Genomic DNA, 21,791 nt, shown 5'->3' with positions numbered 1-21,791 from the left:
GCGCGCGGGGGGCGTGAGCCCCCGGGGTCTTCTTCCATTGGCAGGCGCCGCGACTGCCCTCATCTCTCTGTCTTTTGGGCAAGCATACATGACCTCTGGCAAAAAATAAAAAATAAAATAAAAAAGATTATGATTGGGAATATCAGGGTAAAGGGCTGGGTAGACAGTCTAGTACCTGATTACAGACAGCTTTGCACATTATATTGTCTTAGTTGGGTTTTGGTTTTGAGTACATGTAATTTAGTGGAGATGCTGTCCTGTGAAGTATAGTCAGCAAGTGAGAAAGTTAGGGAAGGAAGGAAGGTCAGGAAGTGGTAGGTTAATGAGCCACTTTCCACTATGGGCAGCTGGGCTCTATCCCACCAGAAACCATCTGAGAGGCTATGCAGAACATTCTTCAGAACTGTCCTTCCCAAGATACTTATCTACCAACTCCTACCCCTCATTGGCTGAAGGATTATGGGCCCACCGTGCAAACACTCAGATGGCCAAGGTCTGAGACTGGTGGAGCCCACTAGCCCACAACCATTCTTCCTCCACTTCTTTCTCCTCCTTCTTCATCCACTTCCTCTGTGGGAAAGGCTCCCTGACAGGCACTGACTGGAGATATACAGCAGGCTAAGGAGACTGTAGTTATTGAGATATTTGGAGCAGACAAGTTGCCTACTCACAGCCATGCTTCTTCTGGTTATCTCAAAAGCAATCACTGGGACAAAGCTGGGTAGGTGAAGTGGTTCCCGTCTTCTCCCATCATTCAGGAATCAAGGTGCCTCTTCCTGAGATTGAGACCTCAGGGATACCCTTCCTCCTCATATCTTAACAGTAGCCACATGCTCTGAGGCTAGTCAATTTCAAAGCAACAAAACTACCCTAGTCTAGATAAGCAGATGATATAGGAACAAATTGCAAAAAGGGGGACAATTATGGGTCCCTGCAGTAAACCTAAAGTACAGCTCTGAATGTCTTAGAGTTTCCTTTAATTCAGCTCTCTCCTTCTTAACAAGAAAGTTTTCAAGACATCAAATTCTGCCTCTTCTTACCAAGGGATGTCCTTTGTGGGCATTTCCACTTCCCTTTTCCCATCTCTATCCAAGCAGATTCTGAAGTGACACACTGTCTTCCCCTCTCAGTCAGAAGATGCTAGAAGCCTCTTCAGTCTCCCTGACGCTGCCTGAGACAATTTCTTCCCTGATGATTTCAGCAGCAAGATTCTTGCAGAATTTGAGTTTTCATTGCAAAGGTTTTTTTTTTGTTTGTTTTTTGTTTTTTTTCCTTCATCTTCAGACTTTCATCTGGACTTCCAAAGTTTCTCTTTTGCTTGCTAAGATCCTGAAGCCATTCTGGCTTTAAGCAGATATTTGCCAGACACTTTCTATGATCTCGGAACTGTGCTAGGCACAGATGGAGACACACTTCTTGTTTTCCCAACAGTAATGAATTCGACATACATCATCTGCTAGTCACACCTGCAAATATTGTAAAGCCTGGTTTGGATTTTTTCTTTAAGTAAAATAAAAATTGTGGCTAATAATTCTAACTTCTAAAGTCTTTCCTTAAGGAAAGATTGAAGTTTCTTCTATTGTATCTGCTGGTGCTTCTTCATGGTTTCATGCTTCCTTGTGTGTTTGGTTATTTTGTGTGCTTATTTTCTAACTTATTTGTGGGAATTTTTTTAATTCTAGGATGAAGGAGTGTTTCTCTGAAAAGGATATGCATTACTTTCTACCAAGGCCCTGAGAAATCACAAGCCCATATTAAATTAAATCCACAGCTTAATGAGAATATGGGGCTGCAATTCTCTACAACTTGTATTCAGTTATTGTAGTTTCTCAGGTAAGTGTTTCCTATCCTACTCCACACCCACCTTCTCTTGCTTTACTTAGCATTAAGGCAACATTTTTAGCAGTCCCTGGCATTGGTAGTGACAGGGAGAATTAACTTGCACTTTCCCTTACAAGACTTGATAACTTGTTTAGGTCATGGGTTTTCTCCTTTATCCCCGTCAATCCCAAAAGGCTATGGAAACCTACCTCACTGTATTACTATCAAGCATCTTTTAAGAGGACAGAAGGATGAGTGTGTTTGAGAGTGTTGATTGGAATATCACCATTGAACAAAACCCAAATGAAATAGTGGATCAATAGCAATGATAATCAATAATTGTAAATATCACAAAAAGAGAGTATTACAAATGCATGCCTTCTGATGGAATGACACATGGACACCTATGAAGTAGTTTCATCAAAAAATAAATAACTAAAAATAAAACCTGACTCTGATAAACCGCTATATCTATTTTCTGGATTACAGAAAATTTAGGGAGTAGCAGAACATGTTAACAGTATGACAGGAAGACAACAAAATCTAGGTCATAAAAAAGTCTAGAGGATAAATTATTTCTTCAACAAAAGTAAATTGCAAGGGGGAAAAAGGAGAAATGGTGAACCTGTTTCTGAAAAGATATTTAAGAGACATATCAACAAACCTCAATGTATAGAGGATTTAAAGTGTGATGAAAAACCATTATAAAGTAATAAGGGAGACAGTAGGAGGGTGGAAGATGGGATGTATATGTAAACAATGTGAATTACCTAAACTCCGTGGCACCATCCTGGTGATGAATCTCTCACAATTTTAGAAAGGGACTGGAACACTAGCCACTGGAACAATGCATTTGCCAAGCTGTCCTAGAACAAGGACTTTTTCACATGCTCAAGGATGACTTTATAGGCTAGAACTCTGCAGTTCTTTGGGGAGTTTGGTCAAGCCTATGATGAGTTCAGGAAGGGGGACTAAAGAACACACTGGAGGGGGAAACAGATATGAGGCCCAAGTGGGTCTGGGTCTGCTTCTGGACTTAGGCACCCCATGAGCAGAACCAGGCCACTAGAGGGAGACTTAACAACTTTCTTAAAGAAAGCACTCTGAAAAACAGGGTGCCCTCTGGCACAGGGCAGAGGGACAGGGTCCTTATTTGCCCAGTTCTAAGGGTGGCACTGGTTGGAATGAATATGTTTGTGTGAACTAAACTGCCAGAGATTAAGATACAATGTATCTGTAGGGTGTGATCATGAGTTAGGACCCAAAATTTTAAAGAAAGTTATGTCATGACCTGGAGGTCTGAGGTTGAACAGAAATAGGTAAAATAATCTGAGGAGGAGAGATTCAAAGTGTAGGTTTTATGGAGAAGGAATGAAGAATGAGGCACAAAAAAGATACCACTTTCCTATCTTCAGTGATATAAAACCTAGAGAGGATAATAACAGACATCACTTGAAAGCAGTGGTTTCTTTGAAGGGTGAACCAGCCTGCCATTAGCATAAGGAGGTAAAGGGAACATTGAGAGAAGAGGTTATAAGAACATAGGGTGAGGGGCCAGCAGGTGGTGTGGTGGTTGAGGCTCTGGACTCCCACATGGCTGAATACAGTTCAAGTCCCGAACCTGGCCGCTTGCTTTCTCACTTTCTCTCTCTCACTGTCTCTCTCTCTCTCTCTCATACACACATGCCCTGTGGTGAATTAAATAATTATGATAATGATAATTTAATTTTATTTATCATAATTATGGTAATCATGATAAATAAAATTAAATTAAATAATTACTTTAAAAGAATTTAGAGTGTTTTGCTAATGGTAGACTGTGAATTCCAGAGGTCGTTGTCAGAGGGTATGAGAAAGGGACAAGATACAGACCATGCATGCTAAGCCTTATGATCATTAGAATATAGGATATGAGAAATGCACTTGAGATTCCAAGGCTTCTTGTGGTAATTTATATAAATAGGCATTCAGGGCTAAATGACATGAACTTTGGTAGACTTTCGACAGTATCAGGGATGCTGTGAGTGCTGGGAGTAAGAAAGGCAGGTGTCTTGCCTTCCTGTTGACTCTTGAGGATGGGGGTAAGGTGAATTGGAGAGAGGGTAGACTTGGCCTAAAAGTAAGGGGCTCTCTTTAAGCCCCTGTTGTGGAAGCCAGGTGTTCAGCTTGCACAGTATCTGATAGGACTAGTACTCCAAAGCACAGCCTTTGGAAAACCTTGCTCTTGCTACTAAAAGGGGATGAGAGACTAACATTTATTATTTGCACACTATGTACTAGGCACTGTCCCTTTTGTGCATATTATAAAATTTAATCACCACAGCATCTGCACTTAGTGTGAATTATTTATTTATTTTAAATAAAAACCATTTTGCCGATGTGAAAAATGTTTGATGCTCATGGGGTATGTTGATGGCTTGCTTTCTAGCATCACAGGAAGAGGCTCTGCATTGAGGAATAGCATGTCTGGTTAGTAGGAAGGCAATGACTTTAGACCACTGGGATTTTATGGCGACAGGGCAGGTATATCACTTTACCCTCCATCAGCTTCTAAAAGAAAAGTGTGTATTTTTAGAAGAGACAAATATTTCCTTATACCCAAGGTGTGAATAAGACTTTCTAATTAAGGTGCTGGCTCCAGGAAGCCTTGGACCAAAGGATGCACCAGGCAGGACCCTAGAATCAGAGCTGCTATGAGATGGAAAGCCCAGATACCAGTGCATACACCACCATAGATTCAAAGACACAGTGTTAAAATATCCTACTCCAACACAACAAGATCTTAAATTGGACCTTTCCTGCAAATACACAAGCAGCTCCTAATGGAGCTGTTACTTCAAATGCATCAAGATAAGATAATCCAGAGCTTTAAAAAAGTTATACATTTCTTTAAATATCTTCCATAGGTGGCTCAGGGGAATGATGTAAGGGAGAGACTGCATAGCATCAAGTAAGGTGATCGTTTTCAAGGTTTGTTTTATGGTTTTCTAAACTTCTGCCACCTGGAGAAGCAATCCATTATTCTGTGACAACAGGGGCAGGTCCTCAAGAGGGTATCCATTTGGAAACTCAGTGAATGGGCAGCATGTTTTGCAGCTGAGAGTGCAAATGTTTATATATAATATGGGGGAAATCGGAATAAGATGTATGATTTTTTTAATTTCACAATTTTATTTTCAGTGTTGGATTCACAGGCACTCTCATGGAGTCTATCTTCCTTCTGATGATAACAACACAATACTTCCACCCTATATAAAATTGAATTCAAACAATTTATTTACCAAGAGGAATCCACAGAATGCAAAGGAACACATTCCTTAATTTTCCTGTTGCCTGACCACCTCACAGCACCACATATACTGGCAATTGCAAAGCCTTTAACAAAAAGCGAGAGCCAACCAGGCTGTAAAAGACCAGCGTAGGAAGTGTTTATTCACTAAGACACAGAATCATAACTTACAGTTCCAGAGTGTTTGAACTGGAGGAGAGGAAAATGAAAGGCCAAGGATTTTCTTCCATTTTCTTCTCTCCACAGAACCACGCACAGTGGCAGGAAGGAACAGGAAAGCTCAGGGTACAAGCCCGCGCTGGGCGAACCACCTGGTCCCCACCAGCTTCCCTGGGCTGAAGGCTCCAGTCCCGAGGGTCCTGCGAGCTCTCCTAACCCCACCCCAGCACGTGTAATGTCCCTATGTACATCCACACCGCCACCATTCACCCATCCTGCAATCTTCCAGGCACTTCTTCCACGGACAGAGCATACTCGGGGAGAGACGCTGTTCCATCCACTGCAAGCGCGCACCGGAGCCACGCTTTGTCTCTTTCGCGTCACCACCACAGGAGCGAGGATTGCCGGCAAGACTCACGCAGGTGCTGCCCCTTCTCACCCCGCCTGGGTTCCATTTGAGCACAGAGCCAGCGGGTTCAGAGTTATAGGGATGCCTGACTTCCCGCAGCGTCTGGATGGCGGGGTTTGCCACCAAAAGCCGAGGGAAGAACCACTGAACTCAATAAATACGCTGAGGTGGGGTGGGCGCGCCAGGATTGGGTGTGGCCTAGCGGGGCAAGTTTGTCTACAGCCGCCCAACCTCACGGCTTCCGGAGTGAAGCTTGAGCGAGGTCTCTAGCTGTCAATAGGGAGAAATCTTTCTGAGAACACAGCAAAATTTTCGCGACATTTAAAAAACAAAAACAAACAAACAAACAAAAATATTCAATGGTTTCTCCCCAAGGGCCACTTTCAGTGTCTGTGTATGAGACCTGCTGTCTCGCCCTACCTGGCACTGGGGAGACCCCAAACACCCTACAAAGTTTCTTCCTCTTTGCTTCCACCATGCCCCAAGTTTCCTCTCGACTTGTATGCCACCGTGGGGGGTTAGGGATGGAGGTGGGAATGAGGGTGGGGTGGGGGTGGAGCTGGAGTGGGGTACGTGGTTAACCTATTGAAGCCTTCTGGCTCCCTGAAGCCAAAAGTTCACTAAGTAGTCTCAGGCCGAGAAACGAGAACCACCTCCCTCTCACCTCTTGGCACTGTGACGGTCCCGCAGTCAGAATTCCCTTGCGTCGGGCTGGAACCCAGGGCACTGACAAGTGCATAACGCATAGTCATACTAAGTGACACTAATTAAGGACTGGCACCCTTCACGTTCGCTCTCCTGCAAACTCAGAGCCTCGACTTCTCCGAAAGTACCTGGCACTTGGAGGTAGCCCTGCCCCCGCCCTAGTCCCGCATCGCAACAGCGCCTCAGCACCCCGACTTCTCCGAGCACCGCGAGTCGTGCGCGGTGCCCGCCTCCCCCGCGCCGTGACTCCCTGCGCACCGCTCGTACTCTGGCCACGCCGCCGCCCGGCACTGCAGCACCGGGGGAGGAGGCAGGCGGAGAAGGGGGAGGAGGACCGCAGCGTGCAAGCCCGGAGCCACTTTCCCGCCCCTCCTCTCGCAGCTGACACGCTCGGAGGAGTCACCACTCCGCGCGCTGCAGGAGAGAGTGGCAGACGGAGGCGGCCCGGGGAAGCGAGTCAGAGCGGCGCCCGCTCAGCGGCGGCTGCAGTGCCCACACCACTCTGGGCCGGGAATTCCCGGCGGCTGAAGCGGTGAGTGAGGGGTCCCTTGGCAGCCTGACCAGACCTCGCTGCACATCTGAATTTCTTTTTTGGACCCGGAGGCCGGGCGCTGATGCCTGGGGGAACTTTTTGCGGTGCGGGAGAACAACTTTACCCCGCTTGCCCCCAGGGAGGCGGCTTCAGGTGCCTGGGGCTGCTTGGCGGGCGCCTTTGTCGGGGCGGGACCGGGAGTGCTTGGTTAAGCAGATAGAGTAACCCCCGGTCCGATGGGGTGGGTCAAGGGACACTAGAGCACTTTCTCCTGGATTCTCGGGGGAGATGGGTGAGCGGCAGCGGGAATGCGGGGACCGCATCCGCAGGGACCTCAAGCTCCGTTGCTTGCGTGGTTCGACGGACAGGGCGAGGCTAATCAAAGCTGCAGTCCGGAGTCCCCGCTGGGCGCCCACTTCTACCTTCACGGCAGTCCTGGGCTCAACTTTTCGGCGGGGATCCTTCTGCAGACGTGCGACTGGCGGGAGAGCAGAGGCAGTCACAGAAAGCGCTGCAGGAGCTTTAAAGAACACCGTGAATTTCCAAACTCTTCCGTACACATTCCCAGAGCCGCTGTCTAGTGCAGGCGCGAGAGCGAGAGCCAGGCGGGGAGAGGGAAACCCGCGGGCGGCGCCCTGTGTGAGTGCCTGCACTTGCCTGTACAAGCGCTTCCTTCCGCACAACCCTACAGGGCGCCTACTGTGCGCTAGGCGGGGCGGCAGTGGCCGAGGGGCGCGAAGCTCAGCGGGAGGGAGAGACCCAGGTGGTGAAGAGGGCCGTGGGACTCTCAGCCAGCCCTTCTGGCCCTTTCCCTCGGTGGTCTTTTCCCCCTCCGCTTGGGTTCTAAACCTGAGATGACTTTTCTCCGCGCTTCGCGGGGACCGCCCCGGGCTGGGCCCAGGCGGACTGCGGAACACCGGGACAAAATCGCTTCCAGGCAGCAGGCACCCCGCCGCAGATGCACAATCCGGAGTATTTCTGTGGGCGTGCGGGAACCTCACGCGCCACGCGCGGGGGCGGAGAGGGAGGGGCTGAGTCACGGGGGCTGGCGGTGCCGCCTGGACGGCGGGAGCTGGGGGCGCTCGCGTCACCCGCTACGTGTTGGAGTGATGCAAATGCAGACCCGCGAGGGGCGGGCGGGTGTGGAAGCGGGGAGGCGACGGAGTCTCCGTCTGGGAGTGCGCTGTGTGCGTCAACAGCTCTCGGGTGATGGATGCCCGGCGGCTCACTCGGCGCGCACCGCGGCGACCCGGCGGGGCCGTGGCTCCGCAGTGCGCCACGGTGCCAGGAAGGCGCCGCAGCGACCGGGCGCTCCCAGGGGATGAAGGGATGGGGCATGTTTTAAGGCACCAGGATGCCCTGATGGCCTCCTCTCCCGCTGGACCTGCCCCTTCGTACTTAGGGGACTGACAGCACGAGGAAGTAGTTGCAATTTAATTCTTACCTTTAACCCTTGAGCAGAATTTGGCATGAATCTCTTAGGCGTTCACTCATCTTCAATGGCAAATTCCGAGAGACCTCGTGTTCGTGGCGCGTTTTTGTGTGAACGCTTCAGTGTTGAGGTTCCAGAACTGCTGTAGTGCCCACCCATTCCCTCACCATTCTTCAGGTCTGAGGCAGGAGGCCCTGTCTCTTAAATGGGGTTTGAGAACGTTTTAACAATGCTGCATTCCCTTTTTGTAACATAAAAATAGGTGTTAAAAACACTACTGATAATGCATTCTCTGGTGGAAAGTAAAAAGCCCCAAACATTTTTTTTTTTTAAAGATCGCTTTCTAGACAAGGGTGGCAAATAGGTGTTAAAAACACTACTGATAATGCATTCTCTGGTGGAAAGTAAAAAGCCCCAAACATTTTTTTTTTAAAGATGGCTTTCTAGACAAAGGTGGCAAAGGTTTTCCTATTGGTTTTCCTGAATGAGCTCTGCAGTAGGAGAGGCAAGGGAATGAGGGGGAGTAGGGTGGGGAAGAAGGAAGGGAAGCCAGAGAAAAGCAGTTTTCAGGGAACCCAGAGGCGAAGATCCCAGTCTCCATTTTCCCAATGTTGTGTTGCTTCTGTCACCTTTAGCAGGTTCCTTCCCATCTTGGGTTCATCCTCCACATTTGAGAAATGTCAAAAATAGCTCACACTAGCCCTCATTTACCTTATGGAGTTGTTTTAAGGACAAAAGAGAGCATCTCAATAGCTTTGGAAATACAGATTCTCTATGAATAGAAAATATTATGAAACAAAGTCTCCTCAGGGAAAAAGAAAACCATTTTTTATCTAAAAAAAAATTCTGTAGACTTTTCTCAGCATTGTTCCTTTAATGAAATTTGGCCTTCCATGTCAGCAAAGGCAGACAATAGACTTTTCCTAACAATCTAACATAAAATCAAATGCCATTAGCTGGTGATTGTCTGGAGAGGGGGGAAAATGCTCAGGATCACATTGGAGTGTTTTTGATGGTATAGTGGAGAAATCAGATTTATTTTTCATGACCCATGGAGAGTGGAAATAAGTAGCTTCTCTAGTCTGAGCAGCAGACTAGCCTAAGAGCTTTTACTCATTATTAACCCTATCATACTTAAGTGTGGAAGATGCTTCAGAAAACAGGATGCATTTCTCAACCTCAAGGAAATTACCGCAAAGGCATCATAATGTGCAGTGTAGTCACATGACCACAAGTACCAGAAAATCCATTTCCTATAATTAGGAATATTGGTTTTTAAGTAAGCATGATGGCATAGTTTATGAATAAAAACATCTGATTCAGCAAAATGCCTTCTTAACCAGCTTTCAGTATTGTTATTCATATTGCTTCACAGAATGATAGGTTTTAGTGAAAGTGAAAATACCTTTTTTACTCCATGCAGCTGTAACAGGAAAAAACCTTCAATTCACCAGTGTACTTCTCGGGTTCTTGTTGCTGAGGTTTCTGCCTAGCAGGTGGTTCACACTGTGCATATCATGTGCATTTAAACAGTAGCTCATCATTTAGAATAAGTCTGTGGGTCAACCTAGGAAAGGAAGATCTGGAGCAGTTTGTAGTTTTGATACAACATTGCTACATTGTTTTTGCTTTGCTTTCTGAATTTGTAAAGTTTAGCAACCAGCAGAAAATGTTGCAATGAATAGAATTTGGAGCTTGTCAGGTGGGCAGGTGGCATGGTTGTTAAGGGTGCTGGACTCCCACATGTCTGATCATGGTTTGAGTCTAGGACCTGGGGACTTTTTTTCTTTCTCTTTCTCTCTCTCTCTGTCCTTCTATGATCAAATTAAAATAAATAAATGAAGTTAAAATTTAAAAAATGCTTTAAAAAAGAATTTGGAGGTTGTTTCCTTATTTAAGAGAGCTGAGAATTACAATGAAAAAGATATTACTATTTTACAATAATTCTTGCTGGAAATGTCTTAATGAGATATAAAATTGCCATTTACTTTTATCACAAACACTTCCTTGTAATTAGAGACACTTGGTACTACTTGCATATCTGACGGCTTTCCCTGTTGGGGAATTGAGTCAAACAAAATGAAATGAATGGGTATGGGTAATTTGGTCCTTCCTAGTTCCAATATTATTTCCCCTCAGGAATTAGAGAGATATATGATAGCTAGATTTTAAATTAGAACCCTGCAAATCAGAAATATATAAGTGTTTTTGAGTAACTCAGATTGCAACTTTATGTAGAGTATAGGCTCTGTTTTTTATAGAGCAAATAATCTATTAGGTTTTATATTTTGCCATTGGAATATGAATTAAAAATTTAAGAAAGATCAAACTTAAAAAAGTAATAATTTCAGCTTAATGCAAAGTAGATCAGTTTAGCAGGCATTTGTAAATGTTCTCTGTTGACCATGCAATGCACATCATCTTGTCGTACCCGCTCCAGCAGACAGTATGTAATGCAAACTATTAAGATCAGATGCTGTAATGTTGGGCTTCAGTCTTCTGGCACTCATGGGCCCTTATACAATTCAAGAATAAGTAAGATTTATGACAAATGAGACCAAGTGCTTTCTCTTGTCATTTCCACTATTTGGAAATCTTGTAAATTAGAATTCTTGACTAGCCAAAGACTAGTGGTTCTCACATAGGTGTGTGTTTTGTATTTTCCTGGGAGTTTGTACAAGTGGAGCATTCTACATTATAGACTTTCTAAGTCAATGATTCCATGGTTGGGCCAAAAACATGTTAGATGTTATCTTTAGGGAACAACACTTGCAGGAGCACTTGAACTAGCACAAGACAGCACAACAGGCACTCAGAACACCCAGACTTTCTAAACCATGTTTTTCTTTTAATGTTTATTGAGTATCTGCTGGAAGCTTTCAGAGAAATCACATTTCAGCTAGCAGGACTGTCTTAAAAGATGACTAGCTTATTGGTTAATAGTCATAGGAGGAGTGAATGAGGTGGGTGGTTGAGAAAGACATCATGAAGATTGTATAGACGGTTTCAGAAATCAAAGGGCACAGACAAAGGAAATATTGTAGAGAGGTTAGTCTAGTAGGATAAAGACAGAAAATCTTGGCATGATCTTCAAGACCCTGGATGATCTGGCCTCTGCTCACTACCTTAGCCTCACAGTGCTTGATCTCCAACTGCCTCCATCCCCACTGCTGTCAAAAATCAGTCTCCATCTGCTGCTTGTCCCAACTTACCTCTACATCAGCCATTAACTCCTTAGTTTGGTTTCTCCTTTCTGGAGATGCCGCCAAACCTCTGTTACAAAGTTAAATGTCCCTCTCCTAGTACAATGTATTTTTTTCCTTATAAATTAGATTGTCAAAGAAAATACAGGATATGCAGTTAAATGTTAATTCAGACAAATAATAAAACTTTTTTAGTATAAATATTTCCAAATATTACATGTCTTAGTCCCTTCAGACTGTTATAACAAATACTTTAAATTGGGTAATTCATAAACAATAGAGATTCATCACTCACAGTTTTGGAAGCTGAAAAGATCCTATCAGATTTGGTGTTTGTGGAGGGCCTGGTCTTCATAGATATGTTCATGTGGCAGAAGGGACACGCGGCTTTCTCTGACCTTTTTTATAAGGGCACAACCCCATTCATTAGGGTGGAATCCTCATGACTTAATCACTTTCTAAAGGCCTACCCCCTTAATGATGTTACATCAGACATTAAGTCTAACATATGAATTTTGGAGGTTTACAAATATTCAACCAAAACCAACATATTAAAACATTATTTGTTGTGTATATGACTTTTACATTTATCTGAGCTATGTTTTTATTTGCTAAGTCTAGCAACTTTGTTTATAAAGCTCATTAATTTAAAAAAAAAAAAAGAGATTCTTTCATTAAAGCTACTCTCCCTTCACTACACTATGAACTCCAGGAGTCTGAGGATAGGATTAGGGTAGGTTGTTTTTATTGTTTTGTCTTGCTGTTGTCTCCCTACTGTCTAGGACTGTCCAAAATATTAGTATCTGGGGCATAATAGGAGTTCAATAAATATTGTCAAATGAATTAATGACCTGTTATGGAAAAATAATGTAACTGTGGACAAATTTTTTAACTTCTCTGAGTCTTAATTTTTTCAGCTGTGAAAAAAAAAATTGTATCTTCTTTTTAGGATTGCATGTGAAGGGTCCACTGGGAAGATGTATATGGAAAGCTCCTAGTATGATAATTATGTTCATTCATAGGCCACTGTACTTTAAAATGTGTCTTTTCTCTTCTCTCTATGGTTGTCTTGTAAAATGAGATTTCTTTCTAATGTATGAAATTGTACTTTCTTCTTACTAAATTGCAATCTCAGATGCCACCAAATAGTTCCTTAGTATCTACCAAATGAGAGGTACTCTGGAGGATTCAGCTCAGCAGTGCCAAAGGTCGTGTCCTTAGGAGCACCCGCCTGTGGACTAGTAAAGCAAGGCCAGGTTCATGGGCCTCCCCCTCTGCAGTCACACAGAGCCTCCTATTTAGAAGGGCCCTATATTTGGTTTAGAGTTCTGCCATCACCTCTTGAAATTCTTTGAGCACAGCGCCCCTCCTTTCCCTTTCACATTGGACCCTGCCGATTGTGTATCTGCTCCTGGCCAGGTATATGTAGCTGTGTACAGCAGGTGCATGTGCAGATTTCTTCTTCATCTTCACAATGCCCCAGCCTCTGATGATGCAGAAAACTTGTGATTTTTCTTCAGACATATGACTTTGAATCAAGTGACTTAAGTCATTAGATGCCAAGCTCAATGTTCTTTTCACTGTATCATGCCTGTCTTCACCAGATCATGATCATCCAAGTGTTCAGGACTCTGGATGAGCTTCAGGGGCTTTTAAAGAACTACCCCTGGTTTCCTATTCTTAGGTGATATCAATGGGTCTTACCTCCAATCACTGCTTCTGCAGTTGCTGAACACTTGGAGCTTGAAGTTCTAGTCTGCCTTTGTAGGAACACCAGGAACCCCAGCTGCTTGTTTTTAAATGCTGTGTTCTCTAATATTCAGGGTTTTGTTTGGTTGGTTGATTGGTTTTGGGTTTGATCTTTGCCACAGGGCATGTGAGCTCCTGGGGGTGGGCGAGGGGGGTGGAGGGAGAGTGAGAAATTCCCCTTGCAGGGGATAACCATGGTGCAGTCCCTTTTCCTCCATTCTCCTTTTGGGATTTTGGGCACGCATGCACACGTCTGGCATTATTTTCAAGCTGCCAGATCCAGGACTTGAACTGTGGTCAGCCATCTGGGAATGCTTAACCACCATACTTCCTGCTGGCCCCTCTAAATAGTCAGGTTTTAAAATCTGCAAATTCACCCAAATGGTGATCTTGGGGAGTTGAAATTTTCCTAAGAGAAGTAGTTGAGATGTTTTGTTCTTTGTTTTAAATTACCAGCTGAGTCACGCAGCACAGGAACCTCTGCAGCAGGGAACAGCCATGCATTTTGGCAGTAGGTAGAGAAGGTGACCCACTTTGTCATTTCAAGCCCTGACTAGCCTCTTTTAAAGTGTACCTTTTTAGTTGTTCTATGATGCCAATATTTTCTCAATTTCATTTTTGTTCTCATATCTGTGAGTATTTAAGAAGTGGCATTCTCATATCCATAGCGTTATTTTCATTTTTGTCCTCACACCATTATTTTCAACATCAAATGACAGCACGCTCCAGTTAGTGCACATTAACCACATCACTAGCTGCATTAATGTGAAGTTTATTAATTTTTTGAAGTGTCCAGTGAAATCTGCAGCCTGGGTATCCTATCCTGTTGGCCACATTAGTGTGGAGGTAGAAATACAGATACACACAGTACCCACATCATTTCTGCCCCAGTTGTGGAATCCCCAGTCTGCTTCAAAGAGTCCTCAGTGTTTCTCCAAGTCTTCAGGGATCACTTCTGTCCTTTGTTCCCTGCTCTGGTTTCCTGTAGCCACATTGCTGCCATGTTGCTCAGCCTGCCTCCTGCCATCCAGAGTGCCTTGGCTCCAGTACTGTGGAGTCTGCTGATGCCATAGTATGCTCTTAACATCCCTGGAGAGTTTAGATATGAATGTGAGGAGGCTCGTGAGAGGACATTGCAAGAGGCACAGCATATTGTATTCACAATGTATTGTTCCCTCTGATGCAGACCCCATTGTCTTGGAACCATAAAAAGTGGCTCTCAAATTGACTTTCACTTACAATGAGCTCTCTCCTGGGAAACTTATTAGTCCCTCCCTTTTGGACATTCTCAGAAGTGTAAGAACACTGAGGTAGATCATGAAAATGTTATACATGATGTTTATCGTATTATATGTAGTAACAAAAAATTGGATATAATCTAAACATCCACCAGAGGCTAATTAAATCAATTATACCAAATAATAAAATACTACATGGCCACTGAAATTAATAAGATGAAGCTACATGTATTAGCATGGACATGTTTTAAAGATATGTTATTAATTAAAAATATAGCAGTTCAGGGTTTGGAAGTGGTATGGAGGTTAAGATATCTGGATCCCACACAGCCAGCTGTGTGGTTCGAGTCCTGACCTGGTGGCTTGAAAAACATGCCGGTCTGTTGATTATAATGTATATGATAATGTCTTTGAGTGGACTCAAGTGCAGTTTAGTCATCATGGGAAAATTCATTTGACATGCTGGAATGAAACACAGTGATTATATGTTAAAAAAAAAAAGAAAAATTTATAAAAAATAAACAAAAGTAAAAGTAAAACAAAAAATAATGTCTACTAACTATAAATATATGTGTGTATATGTGTGTATGTGTACATCTATATTTGCCAGGATGCTTGGCTTGTTGAAGGATTTCTACATGATCCAGTTACCTCCCCATGTCTCTCTGATACATTCAGGGCAAACTGAGATGGGGGAGATGGGAAAGAAAGGTTAGACTCAGGGGATCTGTCTGTTTCAGGCTGATAGCCAGTATGACACTGAGGCTGGTTATGAAGTGGTACGACCAAGAATAGCCACAGCATGTCCTTGTGAGGATTGGTTGATTAAAAAAAAATCTCACCACCTCCGGCCAAACTTAGCCAGGAACTGTTCTTCCCCTGTGACAGCTCACAGCCCCTGAAAAACCCTCTTGTGTTATCCTGATCAATTCTGGTGTGCAGTCTATTAAGTTCATGATTTGCCCCCTTAGCACGGCACAAGCATTTGAGAACATGAGCTTTGCATCCAACACCACTGGAGCTGCACGATGCTAGACCCCCAGCAGGTATTCAGGAAATGCCAGTTACACTTGAAGTTCCTTGTAATGAAGTCTGTGGCTAGCTTTCACCTGCAGTTATAAGTAAAATGGTGAGAACTTGTGTAGTTCCTTGTGCCCCAAGAGGAGAGGACAGGCAGCATTCACCAGATTATGGAAAGGTGAGTAACTTTTTAAAAAGCTGAAGTTAACTTTGGAAGAATACACAGATTATAATGGTTCAAATGTTTTAGCAACAATTGAAAAAATAAGAAAAAAGAAAGAAAAACACACTGGGTACATGTACATAGTGAGGATATGTGCCTAAAATCCTGAGAGAACACTAGAGGAGAAGGGCTTGTGGCATCCCCCAGAAGGTGCTTTCTCACTCTCCTCTCTCTCTTTCTCTGTGTCTTTCTCTGGTAAGAGCACATGCCCTACAGCAAATATATTAACTAGAATGTGTTTATTAACTAGAATGTGTGGCATGCCTCCATTAAAATTTTAAGCTACATTAAAAAGTCTGAAAGAATACAGACCAAACCATTATGGGCAGGGTGAAATAGAAAGGCCCTTCTACTTTTTATTTCATGTATTTTTGAATTGAGTTTTCAACAATAAACACATATTGCTTTTGTAATTTAGGCACCAATAGAGGTGGTAAATATTAACTTCAAGGTGTCCCTGTGATACTATTTCTCAAATAGGTCTAAATATTAATGTTTTTGTGGCTATAAAGTGATGCTAGTTTTTCTCGTGTATGCTTTTCTAGGCAATAATATGTGTAAGGTCATCTAAGTCGTGAGAACATTAATTGCTTTGGCACTCCATAAAACGGTTTTCATTTTGATTGAAAAAGAAACACACAGACATTAAATACAGCATGACCCTTGAGCAAGAACTGCCCATTGCTAACTTGGGTAATTAGGGTGGGGACCAACCACTATTGCCCCACCCCCTCCTCAATAAATCTTATGTGTCCAAGGGCTGTCAAAAGCCTGTATTAATACTCTGAATAGTTTGCTTTTAGGGACATTTTTTATTCTACTATGACTATATCTGATGGGACTGGAAATTGACCATTTTTTATCTTCTCTTCCCATGGGCCTGGAATGTTCTCCCCACATCCACCCTTCCCCCACTCTCAACACACATGCATTTGTCTGTGAAAAAGTCTACTAATTGTCCTTCAACCTTCAGCTTAAAATTCCCTTTTTGTTACCTCTGTGGCAGAATTAGGACCCCTATCTTGCTCCCTCCCACTTCCCTTGTTGACAAGGCTGTTAGAGTGCTTCTTACACCATCACCATTGGTTGTGTTCCTTGTGCCTTCCTTGCTGGGCGCTGAGGCTCCTAAACCTTCAGGGAAGAGGCAAAATCATTGAGATCTTTGCAACTCCTGGAACTAGACACATAGGGGCTGATAACATTTTTTTATTGAACTTTATTTAATTTAATTAAATTAATTAACTTATTTAAATTTGACTAGAGGGGGCACAGAAAGATAGCGAGAAAGAGAGAGAGAGAGATTGACCACAGAGAGAGAGAAAGAGAAAGGGAAAGTGAGAAAGCAAGCTGTAAGGTTCAGGACTTGAACCATCATCAGCCATGTAGGAGCCCATCCACCTTAACTAACATGCCACCTGCTGGCCCTAGTGTGGAGAGCAACCAATCTGAAAACCTGTGATTAAAACATGTGGCCTGTGGACACATGTAGATATGCACTTCCATAAGCTACTCTAGCAGGACTATTGAGAAGCACCTACATCTGAAAGCAGTATCTGCCTGTTGTCAATGGTTGTCTTCCTGTTGTTGTTGATACCCAATACCCCGACACTGCCCAGTATCGGGCTAAAGGAAGTCACATGTACTTATTAGATTATCCCCAAGAAAGATCACAGAAATTATATGGTGCCAGTCATTTTCACATCTTCAGACGACTTATATCCAGAAACAACTGGCTTTGCATTCCGATTTCTCCCCCCTTATTCTCTGCATTCCACTTCCTTCTTCCCCATTCCTTTTGCATCCCATTTTCCCATCCCCCCCATTTTCTGCCCTTTAAAAGAATAAACCTGAGGCTGGTTCTGGTTGCAACTTTTCCATCAGAGAAGCTGTGCCCACCCGATCCTTGCTTTTCTATGCTTGTGTGTCTTTGCGTGTTTGTTATTGCGTCTATTTCTAATCCACAGTCTTCCCCACTCAGAGAAATGTGTTCATGCCGAACTGGCCCCGGCACCCTAGTACTCTTGTTTTAATTCTCTTTCATTCAACATAGTATTTTGAGAATTTTGTTGTTGTTATCTTAAGGCATGTGCACTTGCTGGAAAGAGACAGAGAGAGGGAAAGTGAGAAATCATCCCCCGGGGAATAGCCATGCCATAATCCTTTCTCCTCCATTCTCTTCCTGGGATTTTGGGCATGCACACTCACCCGCCTGGTGTGATTTTCCATCTGCCAGGTCCAGGACTCAGTCGGGCATGTGATAGTCAAGCCCCTTAACCACCATGCTAGATGAGAAGATTCATTGTGTGTTTATCAGTATTTCCTTATTTTTTATTACCAAACAAATAGTATCCCACTGCATAAATCTACAACAATTTGTATCTTTGTTTACTTATGGGAGCTGTTATGAATAAAGCTATTATGAATATTCATGTACATATTTTGGCACATAAGGGAATACTCACTGATTCTGGGATTCAAGAAGTAAATATATCTGTGGAAAACCATTTTTCTGCTTACCACACTCTGTATAACTTCTCTGGGAAGGTATTTGAACAGAGCTTTGACCCATTTTTTTAATGGGGTTGTTAGTTTTTTATTGTTGAGTTTTAAGCTCTTCATATATTTTAGATATCGGCCTTTTATCAGATATGTGTTTTGGAAATATTTTCTCTCAGTATGACTTATCTGTTTATACTGTTAACAATGTCTTGGACCAGTTGGTAGCATGGTGGTTAATGTGACTGGTTCCCACATGACTGACTGGATCCTACATGGCTGACAACATGGTTTGATGTCCAGATCTAACAATTTGAAAACACACCAAGTGTGTGTGCATACATGCCAAAAATCATGACAGGAGGGAAAAATGAAGAAGGGTTTTGGCACAGCCATTCCCCATGGAGTGGTGCCCTCCTCCCTCCTCAACCAATAGTGGGCAAATTTTAAAAAACTATATAAAAATTGGCTTTTGATGAATCAAAGTTTTAATTTTTAATAAAGTCTAACTTAAGCATTTCTTAAAATTTCATGAAATATGCTTCTAATGCTATATTTAAAACATCACCATAAAAACCCAAGGTCACCTAGATTTTGTCATATTTTGTCTTCTAAGAGTTTTATTGCTTTATGTTTTATGTTTATGCCTATGATCCATTTTGAGATAATTTTTGAAAAAAAGTGTAGGGTCTATATCCAGATTCAGTTTTTTGCACATTCAATTGTTCCAGTATTACTTATGGAAAAAAACCTGTTCTTTCCCCCATTGGATCACATTGATTTTTATTACTATTATTTTTATATTTGCAATAGGATGTGTGCATTTTCTGGAGAGAGACAGAGAGAAAGAGAGAGAGAGAGAGAGAGAGAGAGAGAGAAAGCACCCCTATAGGGGGGTTGATCATGCCACAAATTTCTGCCCCATTCTCCTCTCAAGATTTATGGACATACATGCACACATTCCTGATGTAGGTCCAAGACTTGAACTGTGTAGTCAGTCATGTGGTGCAGCCACCTTAACTACCACACTAATGGCTGGCCCTGAGCTGCATTTATACCTTTGTCAAAAATCAGTTGGGCATATTTGTGTGCATTGATCTCTGAGCTCTCTATGTTGTTCTACTAATGTAGTTTTCTGTTCTTTTTCTAATACCACACCATCTAGATTATTGCAACTTTATGGTAAGCCTTGAAGGCAGGTAGAGGGAGTCCTTCAACTTTGCTCTTCTTCAATATTGTGTTGGTTTTTGCCTTTTCCATATATATTTTAGAATTAGTTTGTTGACATCTACAAAATAGCTAGCTGGTATATTGATTAGATTGTATTCTATCATTTAAGTAGGGAAGATTTGATATATTAAAAATATTAAATCTTTCCTTCTATGAACACAAACTAGTATTTTTAAATTGTATTTTTCAAGTGTTTGTCATTGGTATATAAAAATACAGTTGATTCCGTATTGAGCTTTATCCTACAAACTTAAAAATTAATTTATTAGTTCTAATCGATTTCTCCCCATCCCATAGATTCCTTGAGATTTTCTATGCACACAATCATATTGTTTCCAATTAATGATAGCTTACTTCTGGCCCAGCCTCTGTTGCACGGTTGATAATGTATTGGACTGCAGTGCTAGAAGCTACATAGTTCAAATCCCTGACCTGGTTGGCCTGAAAACATATTGGCAATGTGCATGCATACTCAAGATCCTTAAAGCTGAAAGACTAAAGGAAGAGGATTGTGACATGACCAGACCCTGTGGAAGGTGCTTCTTTCTCTCTCTCTCTCTCTCTCATTCACATACACATATTCTATTAGGAGTTAAGAAAAATTATAAAAATAAAAAAATGATATGTTATTTCTTATTGTTCAGTCTACATCTTTCTTTCTTTTTCTTGCCTTATTGTGTAGGCATTATGTCCTTCAATGTTTTGAATAGAAGTGGAAAGAGATTACATCCTTGTTTTGCTCCTGATCTTAGGGGGAAAGCATTCATATTTCACATTAAATATGATGTGGGCTATTGGGGTTTTAAAGTTTTTTTTTTTTTCAAATCAGATTGGATAAATTTCATTCTGTTTCTCAATTACTGAAACTTGTTATGAAGGTATACACAATTTTATTTAATGCTTTAAACCTCTAATTAATTAGCAAATCAATTTCTTTAATAGATAAAGACTTTCTAGAGTTTAAATTTTTTCTTATGCCAGTTTTGATGTGTTTCATTTTTAAAAGAAATTTGTGAGTTTTATCCTGTTGTTGAACTAATTACATATTTATGTTCACTGGTTTGTTTTAATTTTTTGGACTTCGTGTTTCTTGTATCTAATTGTATTTCTTTCATTGCTTTGACTTCTAAGAAGCTCAAATTTTTATATAGATCCTCAAAACTACAAAATCATGTGGCATGATCCAAAGACCTTATAAATGTATATGAATTGTTTTAAGATTATCTATATTTCCTTAGAGTATGGAAGGCCAGATGTCTGTGGTTATATACAAGTTTTCATTCCTTCTCTTTCATGGAATAAGACTACTAAAACTATCAGAACAGCTTTAAGTAGATAGACTAATAGAAACATTTAACTAATTTTTAAAATAGCTAAATGGTAAGAGTCAAGTTTGTACAAGATACTAATTCCTTTGAAAGCAAAAATGTTGATAAAAACGAATTGCTTATGATCTTGCTTTGGGTTCACTGCTTATTTATTTAATGTGTTTTAACTTAAAAAATATAAATGAATTGTGATTTGAATTTTTATGATGTAAGTTTCATTTTATGAAAACCATGGGCCTTACTCAATTCTCATTACATCTTTGCCTGTCATTACATTAATCTGTCAGGATAAAGGAGACTTTGCATATTCTATCCCTCAAAGTGGCAGTAGGGAAATAAGTACATTGGTAGATTTATTGAAAGGCTTTTCAACTCATTTGGCTGAAATTAAGCATTGTATGTTTATATAGCTTTTACTCTTATTCTGGATTTCACCCATTGCTTCTTTTATTTTTTATTTATTTATTTTTTAATTTCATTCACTCTGTGTCTAGCATCATGAATTTATTGGCTTTTTCTTTTCTTCTTTTAACTGTACTCACCTTCCCTATGCTGGAAAAAAAAAACCCTCTCGTTTGATATATCAAACATTTATTTATTTAGAGAGCAAGAGAGAGAGGAATAGGCACCCCCAAAGGGGTCTTTATGCCATGATCCACCTCTAGCCAGGCAGAATCCCAGGTGTATGTGCACCCACCCAATATGCTGAAGGAGCACTGGTATATGAGTCCAGGGCTCCTTGTAGGCCCAGTTGTGTGACCACAACATCACTGCCTAATTCCTATTAGACACGCATGGCTGTATCATGCTGCCTAACCAACCAACTCCAGAATTTAGAGACTTACAGCAACAATCGTTTAGTTTCATCCATGCATCTGTGGACTGGCTGAGAACTAGCTTATGTAGATCTTGGTTTTCTCTAAGACAAATGTTGGGCTCAGGTCTTTCATCTTCCTA

At 42.1% G+C, this 21,791-nt stretch overlaps 1 protein-coding gene across 1 annotated transcript in view; it reads left to right on the top strand.

The window, feature by feature from the left end:
* Positions 1 to 6,793: 6,793 nt before the first annotated feature.
* The window catches only part of SV2C (synaptic vesicle glycoprotein 2C), a 257,009-nt gene continuing 242,011 nt past the window's right edge, over positions 6,794 to 21,791 (top strand). Inside the window, exon 1 of the mRNA XM_006167780.3 lies at positions 6,794 to 6,915. The gene's annotated coding sequence lies outside the window, so the exon portion shown is untranslated. The remainder of the gene's footprint in view (positions 6,916 to 21,791) is intronic.

Source organism: Tupaia chinensis, unplaced genomic scaffold (genome assembly GCF_000334495.1).
Source record: "Tupaia chinensis unplaced genomic scaffold, TupChi_1.0 Scaffold145093_1, whole genome shotgun sequence".
Classification (NCBI taxonomy): Eukaryota; Metazoa; Chordata; class Mammalia; order Scandentia; family Tupaiidae; genus Tupaia; species Tupaia belangeri.
The sequence above is the reverse complement of the archived record's forward strand: the minus strand, read 5'-3'. Positions and strand labels throughout refer to the sequence as shown.